The sequence below is a fragment of the Scleropages formosus genome, chromosome 16, assembly GCF_900964775.1.
Source record: "Scleropages formosus chromosome 16, fSclFor1.1, whole genome shotgun sequence".
Classification (NCBI taxonomy): Eukaryota; Metazoa; Chordata; class Actinopteri; order Osteoglossiformes; family Osteoglossidae; genus Scleropages; species Scleropages formosus.
Window position 1 is genome coordinate 25,549,292 of NC_041821.1, and position 27,571 is coordinate 25,576,862.

Genomic DNA, 27,571 nt, shown 5'->3' on the forward strand with positions numbered 1-27,571 from the left:
GGCGGGGTGGCGCATGGCAACGCTGCTCCTCACGACAGAAACTGGCTCTTGGTGCATGGAATGTTACCTCACTGGAGGGAAGGAGCCAGAACTGGTGCAGGGGATTGAGAAATACAAACTAGATATAGTTGGGCTCACCTCCACTCACAGTATTGGCTCTGGGACCAAACTCCTTCATAGGGGATAGTCCCTCTTCTACTCAGGAGTTGCACGGGGTGAGAGGCGCTGGGCGGGTGTGGGGATACTCACAAGCCCCCCGGCTGGCTGCCATACAGTTGGAGTTTGCCTTGGTGGACGAGAGGGTCGCCTCAATGCGACTTAGGGTTGCAGAGAGGAAAACTTTGACTGTTGTGTGTGCTTATGCACCAAACAGCAGTTCAGAGTATTCGGCCTTCTTAGAGAGGGTAGGTGAGGTTCTGGACAGGGCCCCACCTACAGACTTCATAGTCCTGGTGAGGGACTTCAACGCTCATGTTGGCAATGACTGGGAAATCTGGCGGGGGGGTGATTGGGAAGAACAGCCTGCCCGATCTGAACCCGAATGATGAAATGTTATTGGATTTCTGTGCTAGCCATGGTTTGGCCATAACAAACACCATGTTCGAACACAAGGATGCTCATAAGTGTACTTGGTACCAGAGCTCCTTGGGCCAAAGGTCAATGATTGAATTTGTAGTCGTTTCTTCTGACTTGAGGCCACATGTTCTGGACACTCGGGTGAAGAGAGGTGCTGAGCTGTCAACTAATCACCATCTGGTGGTGAGTTGGATCAGATGGCGGGGAAAACTGATGGACAGACCTGGCAGGCCCAGACATTTAGTGAGGGTGTGCTGGGAACAGCTGTCAGAGGACCTTGTCCAGAATGATTTTAACTCACACCTCCGGGAGAGCTTCTCCCATGTCCCGGTGGAGGTAGGGGATATGGAGTCTGAATGGACCCTGTTCAAAACCTCCATTGTGGAAGCAGCCAGGCACAGCTGTGGCCAAAAGCTTGTTGGTGCCAGCCAGGGCGGCAACCCGAGAACCTGCTGGTGGACACCAGTGGTGAGGGAAGCTGTCAAGCTGAAGAAGGAGGCCTTTAGGGCCTGGTTGGCTCTGGGGACTCCTGACTCAGCAGACAGATACCGGCAGGCAAGGCAGCAGCGGCTGCGGTTGCAGATGCAAAATCCCAGGCATGAGAGGAGATTGGAGAGGCCATAGAAAAACGACTTCGGCTTCAGAGAGGTTCTGGAGAACCATACAGCAGCTCAGAAGGAGTCGGAGGAGTTTTGCTGAGGCTGTGTTCAGCAGGAGTGGAGAAACTCTAACCTCTGATGAGACATTGTCGGGAGGTGAAAGGAGCACTTTGAAGAACTCTTAAACCCAAGTGATATGCCTCCCTTACAGGAGTAAGGGCCTGAGGATTTAGGGCTGTCAGAGTCCCTTTCCCTGGTGGAAGTCACTGAGGTAGTTGGTAAGCTCCACAGTGGCAAAGCACCAGAGGTGGATGAGATCTGCCCGGAACTGCTTAAGGCCCTAGATGTTACAGGGCTGTCATGGTTGACACGGTTCTGCAATGTTGCATGGACAGTGCCTTTGGATTGGCAAACTGGGGTGGTGGTCCCTGTTTTTAAGAAAGGGGACCGGAGAGTGTTTGCCAACTATTGGCGTATCACACTTCTCAGCCTCCCTGGGAAAGTCTATGCCGGGGTGCTGGAGAAGAGGATCCGGCCGATAGTTGAACCTCAGATTGAGGAGGAACAATGCGGATTCCTCCCTGGCTGTGGAACAGTGGACAAGCTTTTTACCCTCTCACAGACAGTTGAGGGGGTATGGGAGTTTGCTAATCCAGTCTATATGTGTTTTGGGGACTTGGAGAAGGCCTATGACCGTGTTCCCCAGGATATTCTGTGAGAAGTGCTTTGGGAGTATGGGGTACCGGGGCCGCAACTGCGGGCCATTTGGTGTCTGTACATTGTACATACGGTGCAAAAGCTGTGTCCGCATACTCGGCATTAAGTCAAGCCTGTTCAATGTGGGTGTTGGACTCCACCAAGGTTGTGCCTTGTCTCCACTCTTGTTTGTGGTTTTCATGGGCAAGATATCATGGTGCAGCTGAGGCCAGGAGGGTATTCTGTGTGGGAGTAGGAAGGTGATGTCCCTACCGGTCGATCTACGTCCCTACCCTCACCTGTGGTCATGGACTTTTGGTCATGACCGAAAGAACGAGATCGTGGATACAAGCGGCTGAAATGAGTTTTCTCCACAGGGTGTTGGGACTCACTCTCCGTGACAGGGTGAGGAGTTTGGACATCCAGGAGGAGCTCAGAGTAGAGCCACTACTCCTCCACATTGAGAGGAAACAGTTGAGGTGGTTTGGGCATCTGAAGGGCTCTTTCCTTTGGAGGTATACCAGGCATGGCCAACTGGGATGAGGCCCCGGGGTCAGCCCAGGACCCGCTGGAGCAATTACATCTGGGCTGAGCTGGTGGAAGTTGCGGGGGACAGGGGCGGCTGGGCCTCTCTGCTCTCCCTGCTGCCACCGCGACCCTGTTCGGACAAGCGGGATAGAAGATGGATAGAATATTATAGTGTTGTACAGTGCTGAAATTGACAAGTGTAGATATGCAGTACGAAAACTGTGAATGTAAATGAGATATGTGGTAATACATTGAGTCCTCTTATTAGATTATGTCAAAAAATAATTATAATCTGCTATTCGCAGATAAAGGGGGATGCGGTGATGCAGTGGTGTAGCAGGTTTGGCTGGGGCCTGCTCTTTGGTGGATCTGAGGTTTGAGCCCTGCTTGAGGTGCCTTGCGGTGGACTGGCATCCCATCTAGGGTGTGTCCCTTCTCCCTCCGGCCTTGCGCCCTGTGTTGCCGGGTTAGGCTCCAGTTTGCCAGGACTCCGCTCAGGACAAGTGGTTGTAGACAGTGTGTATTCTCATATAAGTTCTTTTTCTAATGTTGTCCAGTACATTTGGATTTGTGTTGTTGTAACTTTACTAATTTCCTATTACTAATAGTTCCTGAGGGACTATTTATGTTTCAGTGTAGGACAGTTTTCTTTATTTGTCAAGATTTACCTGTGAAGCATACATGGCATATGCAAGACCCTTCATGAAATTTCCATGAAAGGCTTCCTGTTATCTTATAGAGCCACTGAATCTTAAAAAATCAACAGTAAAATTAAAATATAATAATAATAATAATAATAATAATAATGCAAAATATAAAAACAGTATGTTCAGTACTGGCTCATGCTTGCAATGACCATGTGGATGATTTAAAAAAACAAAAAACAAAAAAAAGAAGAAGAAGAAGAAAACGTAGATGCACATTTAAAAGCGTCATGGACTTAAGTGCAATTCTTTGTGGACACATCAAATCTTTATTAATTGTTATTCATTCTATTTTAATGTTTTACATTACATTTTCCTTATGACATGACCCATCATTTGCAGGGATTTTGGGGTGATCTTGCAATGGAAATAGGAAGAATTGAAGTGTTTCTCTATAAGATATGGAATTTCACTATCCTGTTTTTCTCTACAAGGGGGTGCAGTGGCACAGTGGGTTGGACCAGGTCCTGCTCTCTGGTGGGTCTGGGGTTCAAATCCCGCTTGGGGTGCCTTGCAACGGACTGGCGTCCCGTCCTGGGTGTGTCCCCTTCGGCCTTACGCCCTGTGTTGCCGGGTAGGCTCCGGTTCCCCGTGACCCCGTATGGGACAAGCGGTTCCGAAAATGTGCGTGCGTGCACGCACACTTTACACATATTGTCAGAATGAATAATAACAAGTCTTACATTTTGAGAATCTGTATGGTTGGGGTGTGAATGCTAGTACAGAAGAGATGCTAATAAAACTTAATTAATTCTGTAGGGTGTACTGTGTAATTACCAGGACTTTTGATTTCCGTGAAGTAAGAGTTGGGAATCATCTGAATGTCATATTTCTGTACAGTGAGCTGAACGAGTTACCTTCTGTTAAACTCTAAAGCAGTAAAACAGCAGGTTTTTGAATGATGCTACAGTAAATACTTCACAGACTGGTTTTGGGCTTAGTACTGCCAGTACATATTATACATATATATATTCAGAATCAGAATCAGAATCAGAACGAGCTTCATTGCCAGGTATGTTCACACATACAAGGAATTTGTCTTGGTGACAGGAACTTCCACAGCACAGACAGAATGACAGTGACAAGACAGATGAGAAGATAGAGTATATGAATAAGGAATAAAAAAATATAAAAATATATAAAGTACCCAATATACAAAAATAGTCACTAGACACAAATGCAAGGGAGTGTGAGTAAGAGATATGATGTGATAAATAGTTATAAATATAATATAACTAGCATTGTGTATTGCACTCGTTTACTCGCTGGGTGGGATTTAGCTGTTCATGAGGTAGATGCCCGGAGGAAAGAAACTTTTCTTGTGCCTAGCTGTCCTGGTGCTCAGTGCTCTGTAGCACTGGCCAGATGGCAAAGGTTCGAAGAGGAAGTGGACTGGATGTGAGGGGTCTAGAATGATTTTGCTAGCCCTTTTACTGACTCTGGGCGAGTGCAGTTCTCTGAGAGCTGGGGGGGATGTGCCGATGATTCTTCCTGGAGTCCGAACTATCTGTTGTAGTCTTCTGATGTCTGATTTCGTAGGTGAGCCGAACCAGACAGTTATGGAGGTGCAGAGGACAGACTGGATGACTGCGGAGTAGAATTGCAGCAGTAGCTCCTATGGCAGGTTGAACTTTGGGCATAATAGTAAATTTAATTCAGTTCAATTTGGTATTTCAGTGATTATGGATTGGATTTTGTAGTTTTTTGTTTGTGTGTGTGTGTGTGTGTGTGTGTGTGTGTGTGTGTGCGTGTGTGTGTGCGTGTGTGTGTGTGTGTGTGTGCGAGACAGAGAGAGAGAGAAGCAGGAGGTGAGGAATTTTAATTCTATTGGAGAGTTTTATAAATTACATGAATTTTAGAGTTTTGCAATGTGTATTGTGGATTAAATATTTCTTACTGGAATTCTACGTTCTATTTTCTTGAATTGTTATGTTGTTAAGGAGGCAACTAGAAACATAAATGACATCTCCAGGGAGATGATTGTTTTTTTGTCCATGACATGCACACATTGATGCTTACAACTGAATTTTTCACTGGTAGATATGCCAAAATCAAATATTTCAAACACAGAAGTCCAAGGCAGTATTACATTAACATTTTGAGATGAGATTCATTCTTAAACAGTAATCCTCAGTACTCCTCTCACATTGCAACACCTCTCAGGTACCTCTTTTTCACGATCCAGCTGGGGTATCACAATCGTATTACACTTGTCCGTATGACCATGTTCTTGTGAAACAGAACTGGACCTTGCTTATTAAAACAGTTCCCCAGTGTTTCTACCAGCAAAAGGAAAAGTGATCCCATTGTACGTCGACTTTGTCAGGGAAATTATGAGCATCAAGACAATTAGATTCCATATGACACAGCAACACATAATAAGTACTTCCAGTATTGGTATTCACATTTAACCATTTTCAACGCATTATTTATTATTCAAAGTGCATAAAGCAGCATACATACTGTTAGTTTTCTCATTTCTCGTGTCTTTTAAACTTAATAAAATGGCACACACTCACAGAAGATTGGTAAACACATATAAAACTGGCTGAGCTAATAATTATTAATGCTGTTGTTACATTTACATTACTTCATTTAACAGACACAGACACACACACACATTGACTGAAACCACTTGTCCCAAGCGGGGTTGCAGTGAGCCAGAGCCTAACCTGGCAACACAGGGTGCAAGGCTGGAGGGGGAGAGGACACACCCAGGACGGGATACCAATCTGCCATAAGGAACCGCAAGAGGGACTAGAACCCCACACCCCCCCTGAGAGCAGCACAGGCCAAACCCACTGTGTCACCACACCCCCTGTAAGTAGCTTACATTTACATTTATTTATTTAGCAGTCGCTTTTCTCCAAAGTGATGTACACTTCACAGAAAATACAATGTGTACGTTACATTGGCAGGAAGTGACACTTTGATGCAGACATGTGATTCTTAAGTACAGTTAGTTATTTTCTACCATATCAACCAATGTACATTCAATTCAATTCAATTTATTTTTATAGAGCACTCTTCTCACGCAGTGACACAAAAACTCACCTTTTCCAGACTCCCTTTACATTACACATGTAGCTGTGTAAAACTTTATCAGAATATCCCTGATTCCTGATCACCTTCCTGGCAAGAATTTTTTTTGAGATACATACTGTATAAACATTTACATTACATTACAGGAGTAGCTGTATGAAGGTTTATCCATTGTTTAACAGGCATGATCTGTCATGTCATATTCAGGGACCCAGCCGATGAACGCAGGTGCATCTTTACTCAATGTGATAGGCAAGCGGACAGAGACAGGCACAGGTCAGTCGATCTACAAACATTGCTCAGTGGGACAGGCAGGGGCAAAAAGCAGGAGGACAGAAACACAGGGTCAAGTAGCTAAACAGGAGAAACATAAGGGTACAGGATGATCATGAAGTGCTACGGTTTTGTCTGACGAGGTTCCACACTTAGAAATGTCCGGGTTGCCTCCTGATCAGCTGCAAGTGTGGTCAGTTCGACAGGTGGTTGGAGGCGTGACATGATCTTCAAGTTATAATGCATGAACATTCGCACATTACATGAACTTAAGAGATCATGGGCAAAGTGAGACTGGAATAGGTGAGTTTTAAGACCATTTTTAAATGTGAACAGTGATTCAGCAGTTCTAAGTGAGAGGGGGAGGTCATTCCACCACAATGGAGTCAGAACCGAGAACCTTAGTGCTTTTGCTTTTGGACCTTTTGTGCATGGGACCACCAAGTGGATAGATGTGGAGGAGCAAAGTAGTCTGGTTGGGTGTAGTGGATGATCAGGTCTTGTTGATAGCTAGGAGCAGTTCCATTGATGCTTGTGTAGGCCAAAATCAGGGTCTTTTGATCCGAGCAGCTGTAGGAAGCCAATGCAGAGAAATGTGTGGAGTTTGCATGTTCTCCCTGTGCCTCTGTTGGTTTCCTTCGGGTGTTCCGGTTTCCTCCCACAGTCCAAAGACATGCTGTTCAGGTTCCTCCATAGTGTGTGAGTGACACAGAAAGAGTGTGTTTCACTGATGTATGGATGAGTGACCCATTGTAAGTAGTGTATCTAGCAGTGTAAGTCACCTTGGTGAATAAGGTGTGTGGGCTGATAACACTATATAGTATCCATTGGAAGTCACTTTGGAGAAAAGCTTCTGCTAAATAAATACATGTAAATGTAGATCAGTAGAGGAGATACATTGGAACACTTCAGCAAGTCAAACACAACTCATGCAGCAGCATTCTGTATCAGCTGTAGAGATTTGATGGCAGTAGCTGAGAGACCAGACAGGAGAGAACTGCTGTAGCCCAGACGGGATGTCACCATGGCTTGGACAAGTAGTTGTGCAGGGAGCTAATTAAATGACTATGATACCAGCTGCCCAGATTTGATAGATATTTTCGGTACTATTTTGTTTGCACACCTGGCTGGAGACAGAGCTGGAAAGCGTGCAGGCCAATCTGTTGAAAAAAGCCCCATTCCCATGTGACTCAGCAGCTTCAATAGAGTTTTTTGTTTCTTCCAACTTTCACACTGGAAACCTTTTCTATGCTTTTGTTCAGACAAGAGATAAGTACACTCCCTGCGAGGAGAGCCGTGCTTTGGCACAGTCGCATGCTTTTTTTAGTAATTCGATTGCAGAGCCGGTGGCTGCGGACCTTGATAAGATTCCCTCGTTGAGCATCCAAGGTTTCCTAAAATTGGATCTAGTGTGTTGTATGTTCAGGCAGAAGTTTCGACTGTTCCAGCAGGCTTATCCAATCAAACAAAACAGAGTCAGACTAGAATTTCATGCTTTTGTTGGCTGCTGTGCTTGTGGATTTTTTTTTTTTGTCTATGCCGCAAATTAGCAGATTGGTTGCCATGTTCATTATAGGTGTTTATGGAGTGTTGCCACCCAGGCCCAGGGCTCAGAGGCAAGGCTTCAGTGGCGGCTTGGTGGTGATGCTGGTTACTTCCTTGGTCCAGAGAGAAAGAGGTGAGGGGGAACAGCTGCCCCATCAGGCAGGCTGTGGTGAATGTCTGTCCAACTGCTTCTCCAGCTGCTGAATGATTAATGGAGCTGCAGACAGCCCAGGAAGGCTACTGTATCTCCAGTGGAGAAGAGAATTAGCAGTACTACCTAAAACACAACGTGACTACAGTCAGCAGTTAGCAGAGCGTACCCCTCGGATGGAACCTCATACCTGTTAGATTCATTTTCTAGTGAAATCATGATGTAGTGCAGAACCAAGATAAATAATGCTGTTATAAATAATATTGTGTGTGAATTTCACTCTTCATTTTTACCAGTATTTATTGAGCTTTCAACATGATATGGTTTATATTGAGTATTTATTGATACTTTCTTGGAGGGGGTGTGGTGGCGCAGTGGGTTGGACCGGGTCCTGCTCTCGAGTGGGTCTGGGGTTTGAGTCCCGCTTGGGGTGCCTTGCAGTGGACTGGCGTCCTGTTCTGGGTGTGTCCCCTCCCCTTCTGGCCTTATGCCCTGTGTTGCTGGGTAGGCTCTGGTTCCCCGTGACCCCGTATGGGACGAGCGGTTCCGAAAATGTGTGTGTGTGTGTGTGATACTTTCTTTCAAAGCTACTTGTGTTATTTAGACCAATCAATTTCAAGAATGGCTTGTCCCGAGCATGGTTGCGGCGAGCCGGAGCCTATCCCAGAAACACTGGGCACACGGCTGAAGGGGTGGGGGCACACCCTGGATGGGATGCCAGGCCATCGCAGAGCAGCCGTTTAAACACCTTGATAATTATTACTGGGGAAATTTAGGGTAAGTATCTTGGTCAGTGATACAACAACAGGAGGTGGGAGAAGTGGGATTCAGACATGGAGCTGCAAGTTCAAGGCAGCAGCTCTCACCACTGCACCACGTGGTGCCTTGTCTTTCTTTCTGAACAATGTGAAATTTATGAAAACCAGTGTATTAACAAATGTACATTACTAGAATCCAAAACATCAATATTAGATGACTCCATGCAGGTAGTTTTTTTTAGTACCTCAATAGTGTTTTATCACATTTTTCTCTGCACATCTAAAAACAAGTCTTAATTTTAAACCATGTCTTTGATGCAGTTTCACATGGCAACATTACTACTAAACAAAATGGAAAAATTAAGCTATTTGAAATAAAACCATCCTTGAAGGAAAAACCTTTATCTAATACTGTAGTCTATTAAAACTTTTTGATGTTTTAATAGTGCATATAAAGATAATAAATTACTTACTATGTTGACATAATTATCCATTATAACATGTAATCGTTTCCCTGGCATCCCTTCACATAGAAAACAATTTGAATTATTTCATAGGGGTTTGATATTTTTATTAACTTTATGGGTTCTCTGAAATTAAGTTTTGTTATGTGCCACTTATTTTTAATCATCCTTTGCAGCCTCTACACTGTTTAATTATTATGACCATAAAATATCTATAAACTGCCATAGCTTATTATTACTCTGTTGTTTAATGACATGTCCAAAGAGTGATACCATCTCATTAATTTTTAATTTTTAACAAGGCACCTGTAGAGCTTGCTATGGGCTTGTGGTTAGACTGTGAGATGTGATTGACATGTTTGTGACAGGCTTTTGACAGTGTGGCATGTGGAATAAGACATGTACATCAGACTGAAAGCAAACCCTATGAGAAGGCCAATGTCTGACATACCAAGAGAATCACTCCACCCCCACCCTCTTCTCTTTGGGTACCTTGGAATGAAGAACAAGCTTATCCCTCTCCTTATTTCCGTTAACCTGTGCAAAGGTGGCCCATTGGGAAAGCCTACAGCTAATTGCACTTTGTTGGGGTCACTGAAACCAATGTCATTAGCTAACAGAGTTCTCTGGTAATTACTTTCTGTTTCCGCTTTGTATGAACACAAGACCGTACATGTAAACGGTGTAAATGAGCCAGCCACCACCTCTCCATAACCTCTTCTTTCCCCTGCCTTGCTCACATTGCTCTTGTGGAAGCAATTTCATATGCTTTTTAACTGCAGCATGGATCTAAATTGGATTTGTTGCTGTTCAGTGAACATTGGAGGTGGTGGGGTGGTGGCTTCCACGCGCAGGAAGTTCATGTGAGCTTTACAGCACTGGCATGAAACACTGCACAAAGTTCATTTGGCTTGGAAGCAGCAAAACATGACTTGGAAGATGTGAGCAGAAGGTTATGAGGGTGTGATTGGAATAAGTTTAAAGATTTAGTCACATGCACAGCAAGGTCTGTTCTTTTCTGCTGGGCAAACAGATGAGGCAATCCATACTTATCCAAGAAGATGCACTGAAACATTAATTACAATACCCACAGGGACATGTCATTGACAAAGATATTGACTCAGATTTTCCTAATGGCAGAATATTACAATATTAACAAACAAATTCAAGTTACTTCTGTACTGTTCTGTCATTAAACAAAATGCAGGAAACAGTTCAATACAGTATTTACATTCTATTTTACCTACTTAGTTTCTTCACAAATAAGCCGTGTGGCTGTCAGGCTGAAACAAAGGGCTGAGAGAGAAAATTATTCCCTTAATAACAAAGAAAATATAAAAGAAAACAAACAAACACTTTCTCAACCGCTTGTCCCAGACAGGGTCGCGGGGAACTGGAGCCTACCCAGCAACACAGGGCGTAAGGCCGGAGGGGGATGGGTCACACCCAGGACAGAACGCCAGTCCGCCGCAAGGCACCCCAAACGGGACTCGAACCCCAGACCCACCAGAGAGCAGGACCTGGTCCAACCCACTGTGCCACTGCACCCCCTAACAAACAAATAAGTTATACTTGTAAATGTTTCATATAGACACACACACATTTTCTGAACCACTTGTCCCATACAGGGTCACAAGGAACCAGAGCCTACCCAGCAACACAGGGCATAAGGCTGGAGGGGGAGGGGACACACCCAGGACAAGATGCCAGTCCACCAAAAGGCACCCCAAGCAGGACTTGAACCCCAGACCCACCAGAGAGCAGGACCCAGTCCAACCCACTGCACCACCACACCCCTTAACAAATAAACAAATAAATAAGTTACAGTTGTAAATGTTTCATATAGACAATTTTGTAATAAAGAACAAAATATTCAAAAATTCGAAGAAAGCTACACACAGACACATTTGTTTAACATACCTACATTTTTGAATATGGCAAGTGTAGGACATTGCACAGGTGTGTCTGTCAGCCACATTCGGTGAGTTATTTATTATTTGAATGATTGCAGTAACAGCAAACATTAGGGTATATGTGTGCACATTTTTCCTAAATTTTTATAACAGCACTATTTTCAGGAACAGATTAATTTCACACAGGGATGCCTCTGTCCAAATTGCTTGTACATTGTACGCAAAGTGAACTGGGTATATACATTGTGAATTAGTGTGTTTTGTAAGATGGAGCAGAATACTTTTAATAATACAACATACTGACTGTTAACAAACCTTTTGTTTTTTAAATATATTTATTCATTTTGGTCATAGTAGCTGTATTTAATTCTAGCTAATATTTGACTGTGGAGTTACTATAGTGAATCTTACACAAGTGAAAATGGAAGCATCTGCCCAGTTTACACATGGATCTAGGAGCTGCATTCCCACATGCAGAACCATTAAAAGTTCAACACATCAAAGGATATAATGAGATAGTGGCTTTGCTCGCTAGACACTGTCTAATTTTGTTTGGATGGGACCTCCTTGTTGGTATCCCATCTTAGGGAAACACCAAGAACGCCTTATGAGAGTGATGTAGTATATAAATAATGTGGTTAGGTTGTCTAACTTTGCAAATGAAGCCTTAGAAAAAATTGATTTCCTTTTACAGCACTGAACAAGATTCAGTTTTCTCAACTGTTTACAAACTCTTTTAAGCATTTCAGCAGCCTGGACTCAAAGATGACATGATGCCATTACTTCCACATGCGGTTTTATTCTTGAACAACTAAACAGTTTGATAGACAGGGTAGCCAGATTGACTCAAAACATAAAACCAAGATTTCTCAGTATCAATGCTGTAATTTTGTTTGTCTCTGCAATGATGTTTTGATGTTAGTGCCACCAGCCATTGAGATGGATGGATAATTACTGTTGCAAATCAGTAAGCAGCTTCAGGGAACACATTTTTTATAAGTGTCATTTGCCTCTTGTGTCATTTGACCTTAGTGAAGATGTGGCCTGTGACCTACAGCAGTATCGCCATTCAGCTGCTCTGTTAACCTGTCTATGTAACAGGCTCAGATTAGTCAATGAGAAGTTCACAGATAAACTACATTTACATGTGCCTGTAGTTTAGGACAGCACAAGACCTTATAACAGCCAGTTAAGGTCCTCAGAGCGGTGCTGCGTTAGTGTTTTTGAGCAACTTAGTTCACCAGAGTTTCGACAACAAAACAGACAGCTGCAGATAACAGTGCAAAGCACTTTGGATGGACATCACCTAAGCAGAATAAGTGATAAGTCCCTTTTACCTTTATCTTATGGGATCACAGACCAACTAAATTCACTCACAGAATGCTAATTTTGCAGTTTTGGAGAAGGAGAAGGAAAAGAGGCATTACACAGTGAAAAGACAAAACTTGCTCTCTCTTGTTAGATAGATTTTCATTGCTTTATCATTTTCCACTTTTCATGATATGAATTGTATTGTCATGGTCGCGTCAGAGGGAAGCGGCGGACCCAAGTGCAGAGCGGTAATCGTGGTGTCTTCGGGGAAATCCAAGAGAGGAGGTCAGAGGACGGGCAAAGGGTCTTCGAGGTGCGAACGTCATAACAGGGAGGATCCAAAGGGCAAGGTCAGTGTGCAGGCAAGAGGTCGATAATCCGAAGGAGGCAGTAGATCGGGGGAACAAGGGACGGGTTCGGGGAAGGCGTTCAGGAACAGGAAATGGCTGGAGAAGGTCGCTAACGAGGAGGCAGATCAAGGTTCCGCATCAGCTGGTTGTCCGACGCAGCCTTTTATGCTGCGGTCTGCGTTGGGTCACAGGTGTTCCGTGTTGGTCCGAAGGTGTGGGCGTGGCAGTACCCCCCCCCCGAGGATCGGTCCCGAACACTCGAGGGTGACCAGGGGGACGGCCTCGAGGCCGAGGTGCGGGCCGATCCGGATGACTGCTGTGGAAGTCGGCAATGAGGCTTGGATCAAGGATGTCTCGTGCCGCTACCCAGCACCGTTCCTCAGGTCCGTATCCTTCCCAATCCACCAGATACTGGAGTACCCCTCCACGACGGCGGGAATCCAGGAGCGCCCGTACCGCATACGCTGGTGCACCACCGTCAGGCAGGAGAATTGGGTCTGGAGGCGTGCTTGCGGGCTGGTGTAGGGAGGTGGCCAAGGGTTTGAGGAAGGATACGTGGAACGTCGGGTGTGTGCGTAGGTGTTGGGGCAGTTGCAGGCGATAAGAGACCGGGGTAACTCTGCGGATAATCTTAAAGGGTCCTATGTACCTTGGGCTGAGTTTCTTAGACATATACGGTCCTTGGAGACCCCGGGTTGACAGCCACACCCTCTGTCCGGGTGCAAGGGAGAGGTGCCGCCGATGTCGATCGGCTTGATGTTTGATACGGGTTTGTGATTCTTGGAGATGTCGTCTGACAGCTGCCCATACCTCGCCGCTGGTTCGGTACCAAGAGTCCACAGCCGGCACATCGCTGGATCCCGGTTGCCATGGGAACAATGGTGGCTGGTACCCCAAGATGCACTGAAAAGGAGAGACACCTGTAGAGGTATGGGTGAGCGTATTGTGGGCGTACTCTGCCCACGGAAGGTATCGAACCCAGTGAGTTGGGTGTTCAAGACAATAGCTTCTGAGGTACCGACCGATGTCTTGCTGTAGCCGTTCAACCTGCCCATTGGCTTGAGGGTGGTACCCCGATGTCATACTCACTGTGACCCCGAGTTTCTTCCAAAAGGCCCTCCACACACGCGATGTGAACTGAGGACCCCTGTCGGACACTATGTCTTCGGGTATACCGTAGAGCCGGAATACATGCTGAAACAGCAACTCTGCTGTCTCCAAGGCAGAGGGGAGCTTGGGCAAAGGAATCAAGCGACAGCCCTTGGAAAAACGATCGATCACGGTCAAGATGGTGGTCTTACCATCTGACAGTGGGAGGTCCACTAAGAAATCTAAAGCTAGGTGCGTCCAGGGACGGTTGGGTACCGGCAGGGGTTCCAGGAGCCCGGCTGGACTCTGATTTGAAGCCTTGGACTGAGCACAGACTGGACACGCCCGGATGTAGTCCTGTACGTCCTCCCGGAGGGACGGCCACCAGTAGAGCTGCTGGATCCTAGCCTGAGTCTTCCCAAACCCTGGGTGCCCTGCCGCTGGATGGTCATGGGCCCATTGTAGGAGAGTCGTCCTCAGACCTGGTGGAACATATTGTTTTCCAGAAGGTTTACCTGGTGGTTCGGGGTCCCCTTGTTGGGCTTGGGCCAGGTCCTGAGTGAAGTCCCACTGAATGGGTGCTACAAAGCAGGACCTGGGCAGGATGTAGTCCGCTTCCGTTACCTCCTGCGTTTCGTCATGCAGCCGGGAAAGAGCGTCCGCTTTGATATTCTTGGGACCTGGTCTGTAAGTGACAGTAAAGTTGAACCGAGAAAAGAACAGCGCCCACCTGACCTGACGCACGTTGAGGCGCCGGGCTGTCTGCAGATATTGTAAATTCTTATGATCCGTGAATACCAAAAAAGGGTGTTGTGCCCCTTCTAGCCAATGCCTCCACTCTTCTAGGCTAACTTAATTGCTAGGAGCTCTCTATTTCCTATGTCGTAGTTTCGTTCAGCCTCAGACAGTTTCCTGGAAAAGAATGCGCAAGGGTATAATTTTACAGGCTTACCTTGCCTCTGAGAAAGGACAGCGCCTACCCCTGACTCAGAGGCTTCAACCTCCACCACGAATGGCAACTCAGGGTCGGGTTGATGCCGAATGGGGGCTGTAGAGAACTTGGATTTGAGGTTCTCGAAGGCTCGTTGGGCTTCTGGGTTCCACGGGAGACGAGGGGTTTTACTCACTGTAAGTGCTGTCAATGGTGCGACGATCGTGCTGAAGTTCCTGATGAACCGGCGGTAAAAATTGGAGAACCCCAAAAATCGCTGGAGAGCCTTAGTGGTGGTTGGGCGAGTCCATTGCTGGATGGTCTGGACCTTACCCGGATCCATAGCAATGCCATCTCGGGTAAGTATGAACCCCAAGAAGGAGACCTTCTGCTTGTGGAATTCACATTTCTCCAACTTCACATATAATCTGTTCTGCAACAGTCTCTGGAGCACCTGTCGGACAGTCAATACATGCTTGGCCAACGTATCAGAATAAATCAGGATATCGTCAAGATATACCAGGACGCCTTTGTGGATCATGTCCCCGAGCACATGATTCACAAACGCCTGGAATACACTGGGTGCGTTCGCAAGAACAAAAGGCATAACCAGGTATTCGTAATGACCCAGGGTGGTACTGAAAGCAGTCTTCCATTCGTCACCCTGCCGGATACGGACTAGATTGTACGCACTTCTCAGGTCTAGCTTTGTGAACCATTGCGCCTGCTGAATGTTCTCAAGCGCGGCTGAGATCAAGGGCAGAGGATGTGGATATTTCACACAAATATTATTCAACCCCCGATAGTCAATACAGGGGCGTAACCCCCCATCCTTTTTCTCGATGAAAAAAAACCCGGCAGACGCGGGGGACGTGGATGGTCGAATAATTCCTGTCTTTATGGCTTCGGTGATATAAGTCTGGAGGGCGGATTGTTCGGGTCTGGACAACGGGTAAATGCGACTACGCGGAGGCGTGGTACCCGGCAAGAGATCAATTGCACAGTCCCACGGGCGATGCGGTGGGAGCTCGGATGCGCGTTTCTTGCTAAAGACCTCCGCAAGATCCGTATAATGGGCGGAACCTTCTGTCATGGTCGCGTCAGAGGGAAGCGGCGGACCCAAGTGCAGAGCGGTAATCGTGGCGTCTTCGGGGAAATCCAAGAGAGGAGGTCAGAGGACGGGCAAAGGGTCTTCGAGGTGCGAACGTCGTAACAGGGAGGATCCAAAAGGCGAGGTCAGTGTGCAGGCAAGAGGTCGATAATCCGAAGGAGGCAGTAGATCGGGGGAACAAGGGACGGGTTCGGGGAAGGCGTTCAGGAACAGGAAATGGCTGGAGAAGGTCGCTAACGAGGAGGCAGATCAAGGTTCCGCATCAGCTGGTTGTCCGACGCAGCCTTTTATGCTGCGGTCTGCGTTGGGTCACAGGTGTTCCGTGTTGGTCCGAAGGTGTGGGCGTGGCATGTATGGTATGGTGTGGGGCTCATGGTATGGTGGGTAGTGCTGTTTAAAATAGCACAAGTCTTTACCCTTGTGTTGACTGGAAAGAATAATTTAGAAAAGCTGTTGCTGATCCCGGGGGTGCGGTGGCGCAGTGGGTTGGACAGCAGTCCTGCTCTCCGGTGGGTCTGGGGTTCGAGTCCCGCTTGGGGTGCCTTGCGATGGACTGGCGTCCCGTCCTGGGTGTGTCCCCTCCCCCTCCGGCCTTACGCCCTGTGTTACCGGGTAGGCTCCGGTTACCTGTGACCCCGTATGGGACAAGCGGTTCAGAAAATGTGTGTGTGTGTGTGTGTGTGTGTGTGTGTGTGTGTGTTGCTGATCATTTCGTGTTGTAGTCTGCCGGTATATTGAATGTATGTATTTTCAATGATATTCTGTTGCCACCATGGTCACCTCAAACTGCTTAACAAACTAACATGTAAACGTACATGTACTTAATTGAAGTACCTTTGGCAACAATTGCAGCCTCGGGTCTTCTTGGGTATGACGTGACAAGCTTTGTACACCTGGATTTGGGAATTTTCTGTTTTTCTTCTTTGCAGATCCTCTCAAGCTCTGACTGGTTGGATGGGGACTGTCAATGAACAGCTATTTTAAGGTCTCTCCAGAGGTGTTTGTTAGGGTTTGAGTCTGGACACTCAAGGACATTCACAGAGTTGTTCCTATGCCACTACTGTGTTGTCTTTGCTTTGTGGTTAGGGTCATTGTCCTATTGGAAGGTGAAACTTCAGCTTGGTCTGAGGTCCAGAGCACTCAGGAGCAGATTTTCATAAATGATATCTCTGTACCTTGCTCCACTCAACTTTCCTTTGACCCTCACTAGTCTCCCTGTCCCTGCTGCTGAAAAACAATCTTACAGCATCATGCTGCCACCACCATGCTTCACCGATGGGTTGGTATTGCGCAGGTGATGAGCAGTGCTTGGTTTCCTCCAGACATGATGCTTAGAATTAATTCCAAACATTTAATCTTGGTTTCATCAGATCTTCAGGTACCTTTTTGCAAACTCAAAGCTGACTTTCATGTGTCTTTTATCGAGGAGAGGCTTCCACCTCGCCACTTTGCCATAAAGCCCAGATCGGTAGAATGTTACAGTGATGGTTGTCCTTCTGGAAGTTTGTCCCATCTCTACACAGGATCTTTGGGGCTCAGCCAGAGTGACCATCAGGTTCTTCATCACCTCTCTTACCAAGGCCCTTTTCCACCAATTGCTCTAGGAAGAGTTGTGGTTTTTCCAAACTTCTTTGATTTAAAAATTATGAGGCCATTGTGCTCTTGGGAGCCTTCAATGCTACAGAAATTTTTTTCTAGCCTTCCCCATATTTGTGCCTCAACACAATCCTGTGTCTAAGCTTTGCAGGCAATTCCTTTGGCCTCATGGGTTGGCTTTTTGCTGTGATACATGTTGTCAGTTCTGGGATCTTACATAGACATGTGCTCCTTTCCAAATCATGTCCAATCAATTAAATTTACCATTGGTATATTCCAGACAAGGTGTGGAAACACCTTAAAGATGAACAATCGAAATTGGATATACCTGAGCTAAATTTAAAGTGTCATAGCAAAGGGTATGAATACTTATGTCAATGTTATATTTCAGTTTTTTTATTTTTAATAAGTTTGCAAATAATTCAACAATCCTGTTCTTGCTTTGTCATTATTGTCATGATGACCACAAGGAATTAAAGTCAGACCCAAGTGCTGGAGCCATTTATTTAGTGCAGGTGATACAGGGACAGACAGAGTCATGGTCTAGGACAAGCAATAGGGTCGACGATAACCGGGAAGATCGAAAGACAGGGTCTGAAAAACGAGGCAGGAGGTCAGAAGCCAGGAGAGTGAAACAAAGGGTGTACAGGGTAAGCACAGGTAAGGGACACGAGAAGACAAGGAGGCACAGTTGTGATTCTCGAGGCTGTTGCACTTGCTCAGTGAGGTTCCACGAACCGATGTGTCGACGCAGCCCTTATGTAGCCCTTCCCTTGATCAGTAGCAGGTGTGGTCCTCTGGCGTGGGTGTGACAATTATGGGGTATTGATTTTAGATTGATGAACAAATAAATTAATTTAAACAGTTTTAGCATAAGGCTGCAACATGAAAAATGTGAAAAAAGTATAGGGGTCTGAATACTTACAGAATGCACTGTACAATCATTTTAGAAATTGTGGGGCTCTACACTGAACTGAAGCATCAGTTCAATATTTACTGGTAAGAAGTTTTTGCCTGGAGCCTCTGTCAGTTAAACTAAAAAACATTTTATATGGTTCCCTTATGTTAGTGTTGTCATTGCATTAAATTGATTGACTTTTGCTTCTTTTTGTAGCAGTTTGTGTATGCCTCTTTGAAATCTAAACTGACAGAAAAATACCATGCTGTATAATAAATTTTTAATTTGAAATATTATTGCTGCAAAGTAGAAACCTTTAAGTAAAACTGATAAATTACTGTTTTGTGCCCATATTATAGCTCATTTTGAAAGATTTTTGAAAATAAAGGCTTGGTGTTAACTTATATGCACGTTGACATTATATGTTCATTTCCGCAGGCATTTTTCGACAAAGCAACATAACAAATGGTTTAACAAAGGGTAAACAAAAGTGAATTTCACCAGCAGAGATGCAGAGTAATGTAAGCTATTCTAAAATGTGGAAAATATAACCATGTTTATATACCCACGTACTAGAAGGGTTATAAGAAACTATACTAACATACTGTAAACCATATCATGTTGAAAAACACAGTTATCTTGAGAGAAGTGGAATTCAGTAGAATGTATTGCCTCATTCAGTCAAGAGGCAGGCTGTGGTTCGCAGTGACCTAAACGATATTTGACAGCTCTTCTGCAGGGGATGGCTGCCTTGCTGGATGACTCCAATCAGGCTGAGGTGCAGTCAAGTGTTTAACTTGGCGCAGCCATGTGCAGTCAGCAGTGATGCATGCGAACTTTTATCTACTACTTTCTCCAACTCAGCCAATGAGAACAAGTACTGATGCTTGAACAGGAGAGTTCATGGTTGAATCGCTGAGATCCACAGGTCTTTGTTCTAATGTGGATCTTAAATACAGCTAATAATAATAATAATTCATGGGAACCACACACTTTTTGCACAAAGTATTTGGATAAATTTCCTTGGTCTCCTGTTGAGACTGCTGAGGTCTATATATATGACAGACATACTGCAAAAAGATTTCCAGTAGATTCTGTTTGTTTGATAAATAAAGGTACATCTCTATTCTAAACTGATAGGCACCATTTTGTCCAATTCAGAGTAAGCAAAGAAAAGTTTTTGTACTCCACAGGATAATTCATATTTTATCCCAATTGCTGGTTTTACTGGTGTCTAAATTCCCTCCTCACTTTTTAATCTTGGTAATTAGTTCTCAGGGAAAAAAAAGTCATTTTACTTCAGAAGTTTATTTCCTTGAGGGCTGTGAAAAGAAAAAGATGGCAATGTCTTCAAAGTTGGCTCACTGAGTTTTTACTTTCTTTTTCTGAAAGTACTGTGGCTCTAAATGTATTCTCCAACATTAAATTTATGGAATGTTTAACTCAAGTGACATTTTCAATGAAGGCAAATATGATTAAAAATGTTACAGTAAGCTACAAAAGGTTTGCATTTACATTTATTCAACAGACTTGTTTGTCCAAAGCAACATAAACCTCAGAGTAAACGTATATTTAATACCAAGCAAAGGGCAGACACATAATTGCTGAAGCACAGTTAGATTTTCCTGTATGCACGTGACACAAAATGCTGCCTGTCTCGAACAGAGTCTCATTGGATATATGAAGGCAATCATGACTAATGTTCTAATGCAAATTTAGGGAGCAGTCAGGAAATAAAGAGACTGGTGGGCCTGAAAGAGATGTGGTTTGAGACCCTTTTCAAAACCTTTCTGGAGGAAATACAGTTCTGAAGGAGCTCACCCTGACTTTGGATGGTTGTCCTCCCTCCACTGAAATGGGTTGCAAAACACACAGAGCTGCTTTTCCAGTTTCATGCTTAAATGACATAATATTTCCATTGTGTTAACAATTTGTTGGAGCCTGCATTTCCACACTTAGAATTACTGCTTAATTTTGTTTGTGTGCAAAAATTTTGCTGATCAGTCTACATTGAGTGGGATGTTAATTTCTTGGATGGTTTCAGGGGGAGCATGAGTGCTGTGTATGAGAGCTGCTCAGTGCAGAACAGTCAGTGCTTGACAGCTTATTAGCATTCAGCTGTGGTTCCACCTTGTATAAATATCTGCCAGTTATTCCAACAAAATAAATTTTAAAAGATTTTGATGGACAATTATTGACTTTTTTGAGAAGTGGTTAGTAGATCAGCAAGTGCCGTTGGAGGTTTTCTGGTTTGAGCCATTCTCCCAGCTCCAGCTCTAGTATCCTTGTGAAATGTACTTAACCTAAATTTCTTCACTAAAATATCCAGCTGTATACATAAGTCAGCTATTCTGTTGTTTGGAATATGTGGTAGATTTTTGGAAATACCCTGTAAGCAATTTGTAAAATATGTAATACACATATAAATTCTTCATTGTATTTTTTTTTTAATTGAAGATGTATATATTTCTGATTCAAGTATCTTCAAAATCTCTATGTATTTTGTTGGTATTAATATCAATTAATAAGCTATGTTCTCAAGCTACTACTGGACTACTCGTACTATCTTTTGAAGTGTGTAAGAAGCAATTTTAACATATTTTATGATGTACTGTTTAACAAATTAGAGCTGTTATAATGGGTTACATAGCCCAATACTGAGACAGAACACCAGTCTTTAATGGTTTGTTGTTCATGTCAGCACTTTCAGTCCACTGTTTGATTTTTCTGGGGATTTCGCCAAACTCTGTCATCTCTACATGATAAGCCATTACTGACACTTGCTTACTCTTCCCAGACATCCTGTTCTGTCTCTTTTAGTAAGTAACACACATTACAGCCAAACGTTATTTCTAGATGTTGCCAGTGCTTTCATGTGGCTTTCTTTTAGTGAGTACAGTCAATATACACATATTACAATCCCGATAAATAAATAAAAATCTGGAAAAACAAAATCTATATTCCAGACACAGGGGGTGCGGTGGCGCAGTGGGTTGGACCGCAGTCCTGCTCTCCGGTGGGTCTGGGGTTCGAGTCCCGCTTGGGGTGCCTTGCGACGGACTGGCGTCCCGTCCTGGGTGTGTCCCCTCCCCCTCCGGCCTTACGCCCTGTGTTGCCGGGTAGGCTCCGGTTCCCCGTGACCCCGTATGGGACAAGCGGTTCTGAAAATGTGTGTGTGTGTGTGTATTCCAGACACTGTTGTTACAACCCCAGGAATCTAGGGGTGACTGGGGTGTAACATCAGATGACTAGAGACTAGTGGTAACAAGGAGCCAACAAACACAAACAACAAGGAAGTGCTTCAGTGCAAGTTCTTTTTACTGTGCAAATAGGTGCGAAATTCAGGTGACTACGTACAATATTTACAGAATACAAAGAGACTGGGGGGAAAAGGGAACTAAGACCCTACCAAAGGAGATGTAAATGTAGGAAAACCCAAGTAAAGAAGGGCAGCTAGTAGTGTAGTGGTTAAAGTGTTTGCCTTTGAATCCAAAGGTTGTAGGTTTGATCCCCACCTCTGGCTATAGTGCACTTGAGCAAGGTACTTACCCTAAAACTATTCCAGTAAAAATTTACATCCATCTTCCTCCGCTTTTATGCGGGGGCAGCAGTCTGAGCAGAGTCCTCCAGACTTCCCTCTCCCCGCACACCTCCTCCAGTTCCTCTGGGGGAACCCCAAGGCGTTCCCAGGCCAGCCGGGAGACATAGTCTCTCCAACGTGTCCTGGGTCTGCCCCGAGGCCTCCTCCCAGTGGGACAAGCCCGGAACACCTCCCCAGGGAGGCGTCCAGGAGGCATCCGGAACAGATGCCCGAGCCACCTCAACTGGCTCCTCTCGATGCGGAGGAGCAGCGGCTCTACTCCGAGCTCCTCCCGGGTGACTGAGCTCCTCACCCTATCCCTAAGGGTGCGCCCAGCCACTCTGCGGAGGAAACTCATTTCTGCCGCTTGTATCCGCGATCTCATTCTTTCGGTCATGATCCAGAGTTCATGACCATAGGTGAGGGTAGGAACGTAGATCGACCGGTAAATTGAGAGCTTCGCCTTACGACTCAGCTCCCTCTTCACCACAACAGACCGGTACAATGACCGCATTACTGCGGACGCCGCACCGATCCGTCTGTCGACCTGCCGCTCCATTTTTCCCTCACTCGTGAACAAGACCCCGAGATACTTAAACTCCTCCACTTGAGGGAGCAACTCCCCCCTAACCCGGAGGGGGCAATCCATCTTTTTCCGACTGAGAACCGTGGCCTCGGATTTGGAGGTGCTGATTCTCATTCCCGCCGCTTCGCACTCGGCTGCAAACCTCCCCAGTGCACGCTGCAAGTCTTGACTTGATGAAGCCAACAGGACCACATCGTCCGCAAAAAGCAGAGACGAGATCTCGCGGCCACCAAAACAGACACCCTCCGTTCCCTGACTGCGCCTAGAAATTCTGTCCATGAAGATAATGAACAGAATCGATGACAAAGGGCAGCCCTGGCGGAGTCCAACATGCACCGGGAACAGGTCTGACTTACTGCCGGCAATGCGAACCAAGCTCCTGCTCCGGTCATACAGGGAACGAACAGCCCGTAGCAACGAGCCCCGAACCCCATAATCCCGAAGTACCCCCCACAGGATGCCACGAGGGACACGGTCGAATGCCTTCTCCAGGTCCACAAAACACATGTGGACTGGTTGGGCAAACTCCCACGAACCCTCCAACACCCTAGTGAGGGTATAGAGCTGGTCCAGTGTTCCACGGCCAGGGCGAAAACCGCATTGCTCCTCCTGAATCCGAGGTTCGACTATCGGTCGGATTCTCCTTTCCAGTACCCTGGCATAGACTTTCCCAGGGAGGCTAAGGAGTGTGATCCCCCTGTGGTTGGAACACAATCTCCGGTCCCCCTTCTTAAAAAGAGGGACCACCACCCCGGTCTGCCAGTCCAGAGGCACCGTTCCCGAACTCCACGCGATGGTGCGGAGGCGTGTCAGCCAAGACAGCCCCACAACATCCAGAGACTTGAGAAACTCAGGGCGGATCTCATCCACCCCCGGAGCCTTGCCACCGAGGAGTTTTTTGACTACCTCAGCAACTTCAGCCAGGGTAATGGACGAGTCCCCCTCCAAGTCCCCAGCCTCAGCTTCCTCTACGGAAGGCGTGTCGGAGGGATTGAGATCCTCAAAGTACTCCTTCCACCGCCCGAGAACATCCTCAGCTGAGGTCAGCAGCGCACCACTTCCACTGTAAACAGTGTTCGTGGAACACCGCTTCCCCCCTCTGAGTCGCCGGACGGTTTGCCAGAATCTCTTTGAGGCCGACCGAAAGTCTTCCTCCATGGCCTCACCGAACTCCTCCCAAGCCCGAGTTTTTGCCGCGGCGACTGCCAGAGCCGCGCTCCGTTTGGCCCGTCGGTACCTGTCAGCTGCTTCAGGAGTCCCATGAGCCAGCCAGGCCCGATAGAACTCCTTCTTCAGCTTGACGGCATCCCTTACTTCCGATGTCCACCACCGTGTTCGGGGATTGCCGCCGCGACAGGCGCCGGAGCTGCGGTAAAAATTTACCTGCTGTATAAATTGGTAAACAGCTGTAAGCTTCTAATAATTGTAACCTTAACCTTGTAAGTGGTTTTGGTGAAAAGTATCAGCTAAAGAAAAAATGCAATGTAAGCTCTCCTACCTATGAAACTGCCCAAAAGGGTCTTCAGCATCTAGGTAACCCTAACTAACCTACTATACACACAGATTGTCTGAAGCCACATGTCTTGAAGAGAGTTGTGGCAAACTGGGGACACTCAGGACAGAGTGCCAGTCTATTGCAAGGCACCCCAAGCAGGACTTGAACCCCAGACCCACCAGAGAGCAGGCACTGGCTAAACTTGCTGTGCTACCATCCCCCCAACCTCCTATTTCTACCAAAAATCAAAAGGGGGTAGCACCTACCTCTTCCCTAATATAACAGTGTTTGAGTGACAAAGAGAGTGTGCTTCACTGATGTATGCATGAGTCACCCATTGTAAGTAGTGTGTCTAACAGCATAAGTCACCTTGGTGAATAAGGTGTGTGGGCTGATAACACTACATAGAGTTCATTGGAAGTTGCTTTGGAGAAAAGTGTCTGCTAAATAAATAAATGTATGCATAATCTGTCTAGACAGGTGGCTCAAACCTACATGCTGGATATGTAGGTCATGTGATATGCTTACCTGTCAGCTTTTTCCGCAAGACAATAACACAAAGTCAGTAGACAACAAATCATAACAACGAACTTCTATCTTAAATTGCTGCTGAAACCTACCTAGTATGTTTACATTTACAGCATTTATAATTCTTTATTGTTTGCATGTATTGTATTTATAATTTATTTACACACACATCACCTAAAACCAGTTGTCTCAAGCGGGGCCGCAGCAAACCAGAGCCTAACCTGGCAACACAGGGGGCAAGGCTGGAGGGAGAGGGGACATACCCAGAACAAGACATCAGTCTGTTACAAGGCACCGTCCCACTGCGCTCCGCAGTTTATTTATTTATTTTTTTATTTATTGTGTGGGTAGCTATGAGTTATTTCTATGTAGCATCATGGTCCTGGAGGAATGTTGTTTCTTTTCACTGTAGGCGATACTGTACTGTACCAGCTGTATATGATTGAACTAACAATAAAGCTACTTTGACTTTTAACTTTAACTTTGACTAAACCAAAGGTAGAACAGCAAAACAAACACACGAAGCAACAGCACCAACAAGCCAAACACAAGCCACATGAGACAATAGTCTAAGTCTCGTGGGAAATGGTGGGGTTTATAAGATGCACAGAAGCACAGATCTGGGGAAGCCTACAAAAAATTTCTGTAGCATTGGAGGTTCCCAAGAGCACAGTGACCTTCATAATTCTTAAATGGAAGAAGTTTGGAACAAACACAACTCTTCCTAGAGCTGGTTGCCCAGCCAAACTGAGTAATCGGCAGAGAGGATGACCATAGTTAGAGAGATGACCAAGAACTCGATGGCTGATGTGGCTGAGCCCCAGAGATCATCTGAGGAGATAGGAGAAACTGTCAGAAGGGCAACCATCACTGTAACACTCCACCAATCTAGACTTTATGGCAGAGTGGCCAGGTAGAAGCCTCTCCTGGATAAGACACATGGAAGACTGCTTGGAGCTTGAAAAAAATGAATGCACAGGACTCTCAGACTGTGAAAAACAAGATTCTCTTGTCTGATGAAACCAGCTGTAAGCGTCATGTGTGGAGGAAACTAATCACCTGTGCAATACCATCCTAAAGATGAAGCATGGTGGTGGCAACATGATGCTGTGGGGTTGTACTTCAGCAGCAGGGACTGGGAGAATAGTGAGGGTCAAGGGAGAACTCAGTGGAGGAAAGTACAGAGATATTCCTGATGAAACCCTGCTCCAGAGCTTTCTGGACCTCAGAGTTCCCAAGCAGTGCCTGGATTTGAACCCTAAGAAACATTTCTGGGGAGACCAGAAGATATTTCTCCACTTTTTTATTTAGTTATCGTATGACCAAAGACAGATCTTCAACAACATAGGGCAAGCTTTAAGCTGTAAAATTGGCTTCATGTAGCCAAAGTTTAGCATCTGTGTCATTGATGTTCGTCAAATCCACTGGTGTTGGTGTGTATGTGGGGCAGTAATCCAGCAGATGTTCTGTAGTTTGTTGCTGCTCTCCCCATGGGAATCCAGGGCTGTCTGCTAGTCCCATTTTATACATGTGTGCCCTGAATCGGCCGTGCCTGGTGCATAGTCGGTTTAGGCGCTCTCAGCAGTGTCAGTGTAGCTGGCTTCCAGGCAGTTCAGAGGATGGCACTGGGATAAATCTGTGTAACCATGAGTCACAGTCCTTAGTCCATTGCTTTTGCCACTCAGCTTCCGCCCAGGCTTTCAGTGACATGCCACTGCTGCTGTCAAGCAGCTGCGCCATGCACCGATGGAATGGTCTTTGAGATTTCAGACGGAGTTGCTTTGTTGGCCAGAGGTAATGGTGGTTAGGTGACTGTAAAGCAATGAGCTTTCATCGTTTAATGAGTATTTTGCTAATGCTATGCACTGTGCATTTCTCCTGATATCAGGAGAAGGTATGCTGCTTACAACAGATTTGTAATTTGTTGGTGTGAAGAGGGTACAGTTCATAAGTATTACTCCAGGTATTTTGGGAAATTGTTTCAAGAAATGGTATTCCCTTTGCATGTAACTTTCAGTCTGTACTCTGCTAAGGCATTAGTGAGGTGGAAGCAGCTGCATACAGTCTTACTGGCACTGAGCTTAGGTCTCCAGTTTTGAAAGTAGTCACTTTGTTTAAATCAGAACTTAATGTCATTTCTATTTCTTTGAAGTTTTTTTACTGCAGTTCATAAAGCAATGTCATCTGCGTAGATGAACTTCTTGGATGCAGTTGTTGGTATATCAGCAGTATATACATTGAACAGCACGGGAGCAAGAACTGATCCTTGGGGAACATCCTTTTTCAGGAATCTTTTCTTACTGCTGTCCTTCCCTACTGTCATTGTGAAGCTTCGGTTGGTTGTCAGAGTTAGTATAAACTTAACTAACATCTTGTCTGGAATTCCTTGGTGGAGTTTCAGTGCTAGAACTCTGTGCCAGACTGTGTTGTATGCTGCTGACAAGTAAACAAACACAGCGCCACTTTTTAGGCAATTCTGAATGTTCTGCTCAGTGTTTTCAGTTAGTATCATGACTTGGTCAGTGGTGCATCAACCAGCTTGTTCATCCTGCAGCTGTGAGTCAACTATTAGCTGGATGCAGTTATAGACTAATTTCTTGAGTAGTTTGTATGTAATGCAGAGCAGGCTTATAAGTCGGTAGCTACTAGCTTCTTCTGGTGGTTTATTTGGTTTAAGTATGCCAAGCACTTCTGCGTGTCGCCATATTTTTGGAATTTTGTTTTCTTTAAGAAATATGTTATGGAAGATCCTAAGCCAATTGATGGTCTCTTTGATAGCATTTATGATGATTTCTGGTCTATGTTGTCCGGGCCTGGAGCTTTACCGGGATTGAGGCGTCTGATTGC

The 27,571-nt window shown here is 45.5% G+C and overlaps 1 protein-coding gene across 4 annotated transcripts in view; it reads left to right on the forward strand.

The window, feature by feature from the left end:
- Positions 1–27,571, forward strand: part of LOC108919681 (contactin-associated protein-like 2) — a 392,807-nt gene that overhangs the window by 130,065 nt on the left and 235,171 nt on the right. Inside the window, exon 1 of one of the 4 annotated variants that reach the window (XM_029258942.1) lies at positions 12,874–12,910. The exons of the other annotated variants lie outside the window; for them this stretch is intronic. The gene's annotated coding sequence lies outside the window, so the exon portion shown is untranslated. Of the gene's footprint in view, positions 1–12,873; positions 12,911–27,571 lie in introns of those variants that run through there. 4 annotated transcript variants of the gene reach the window in all.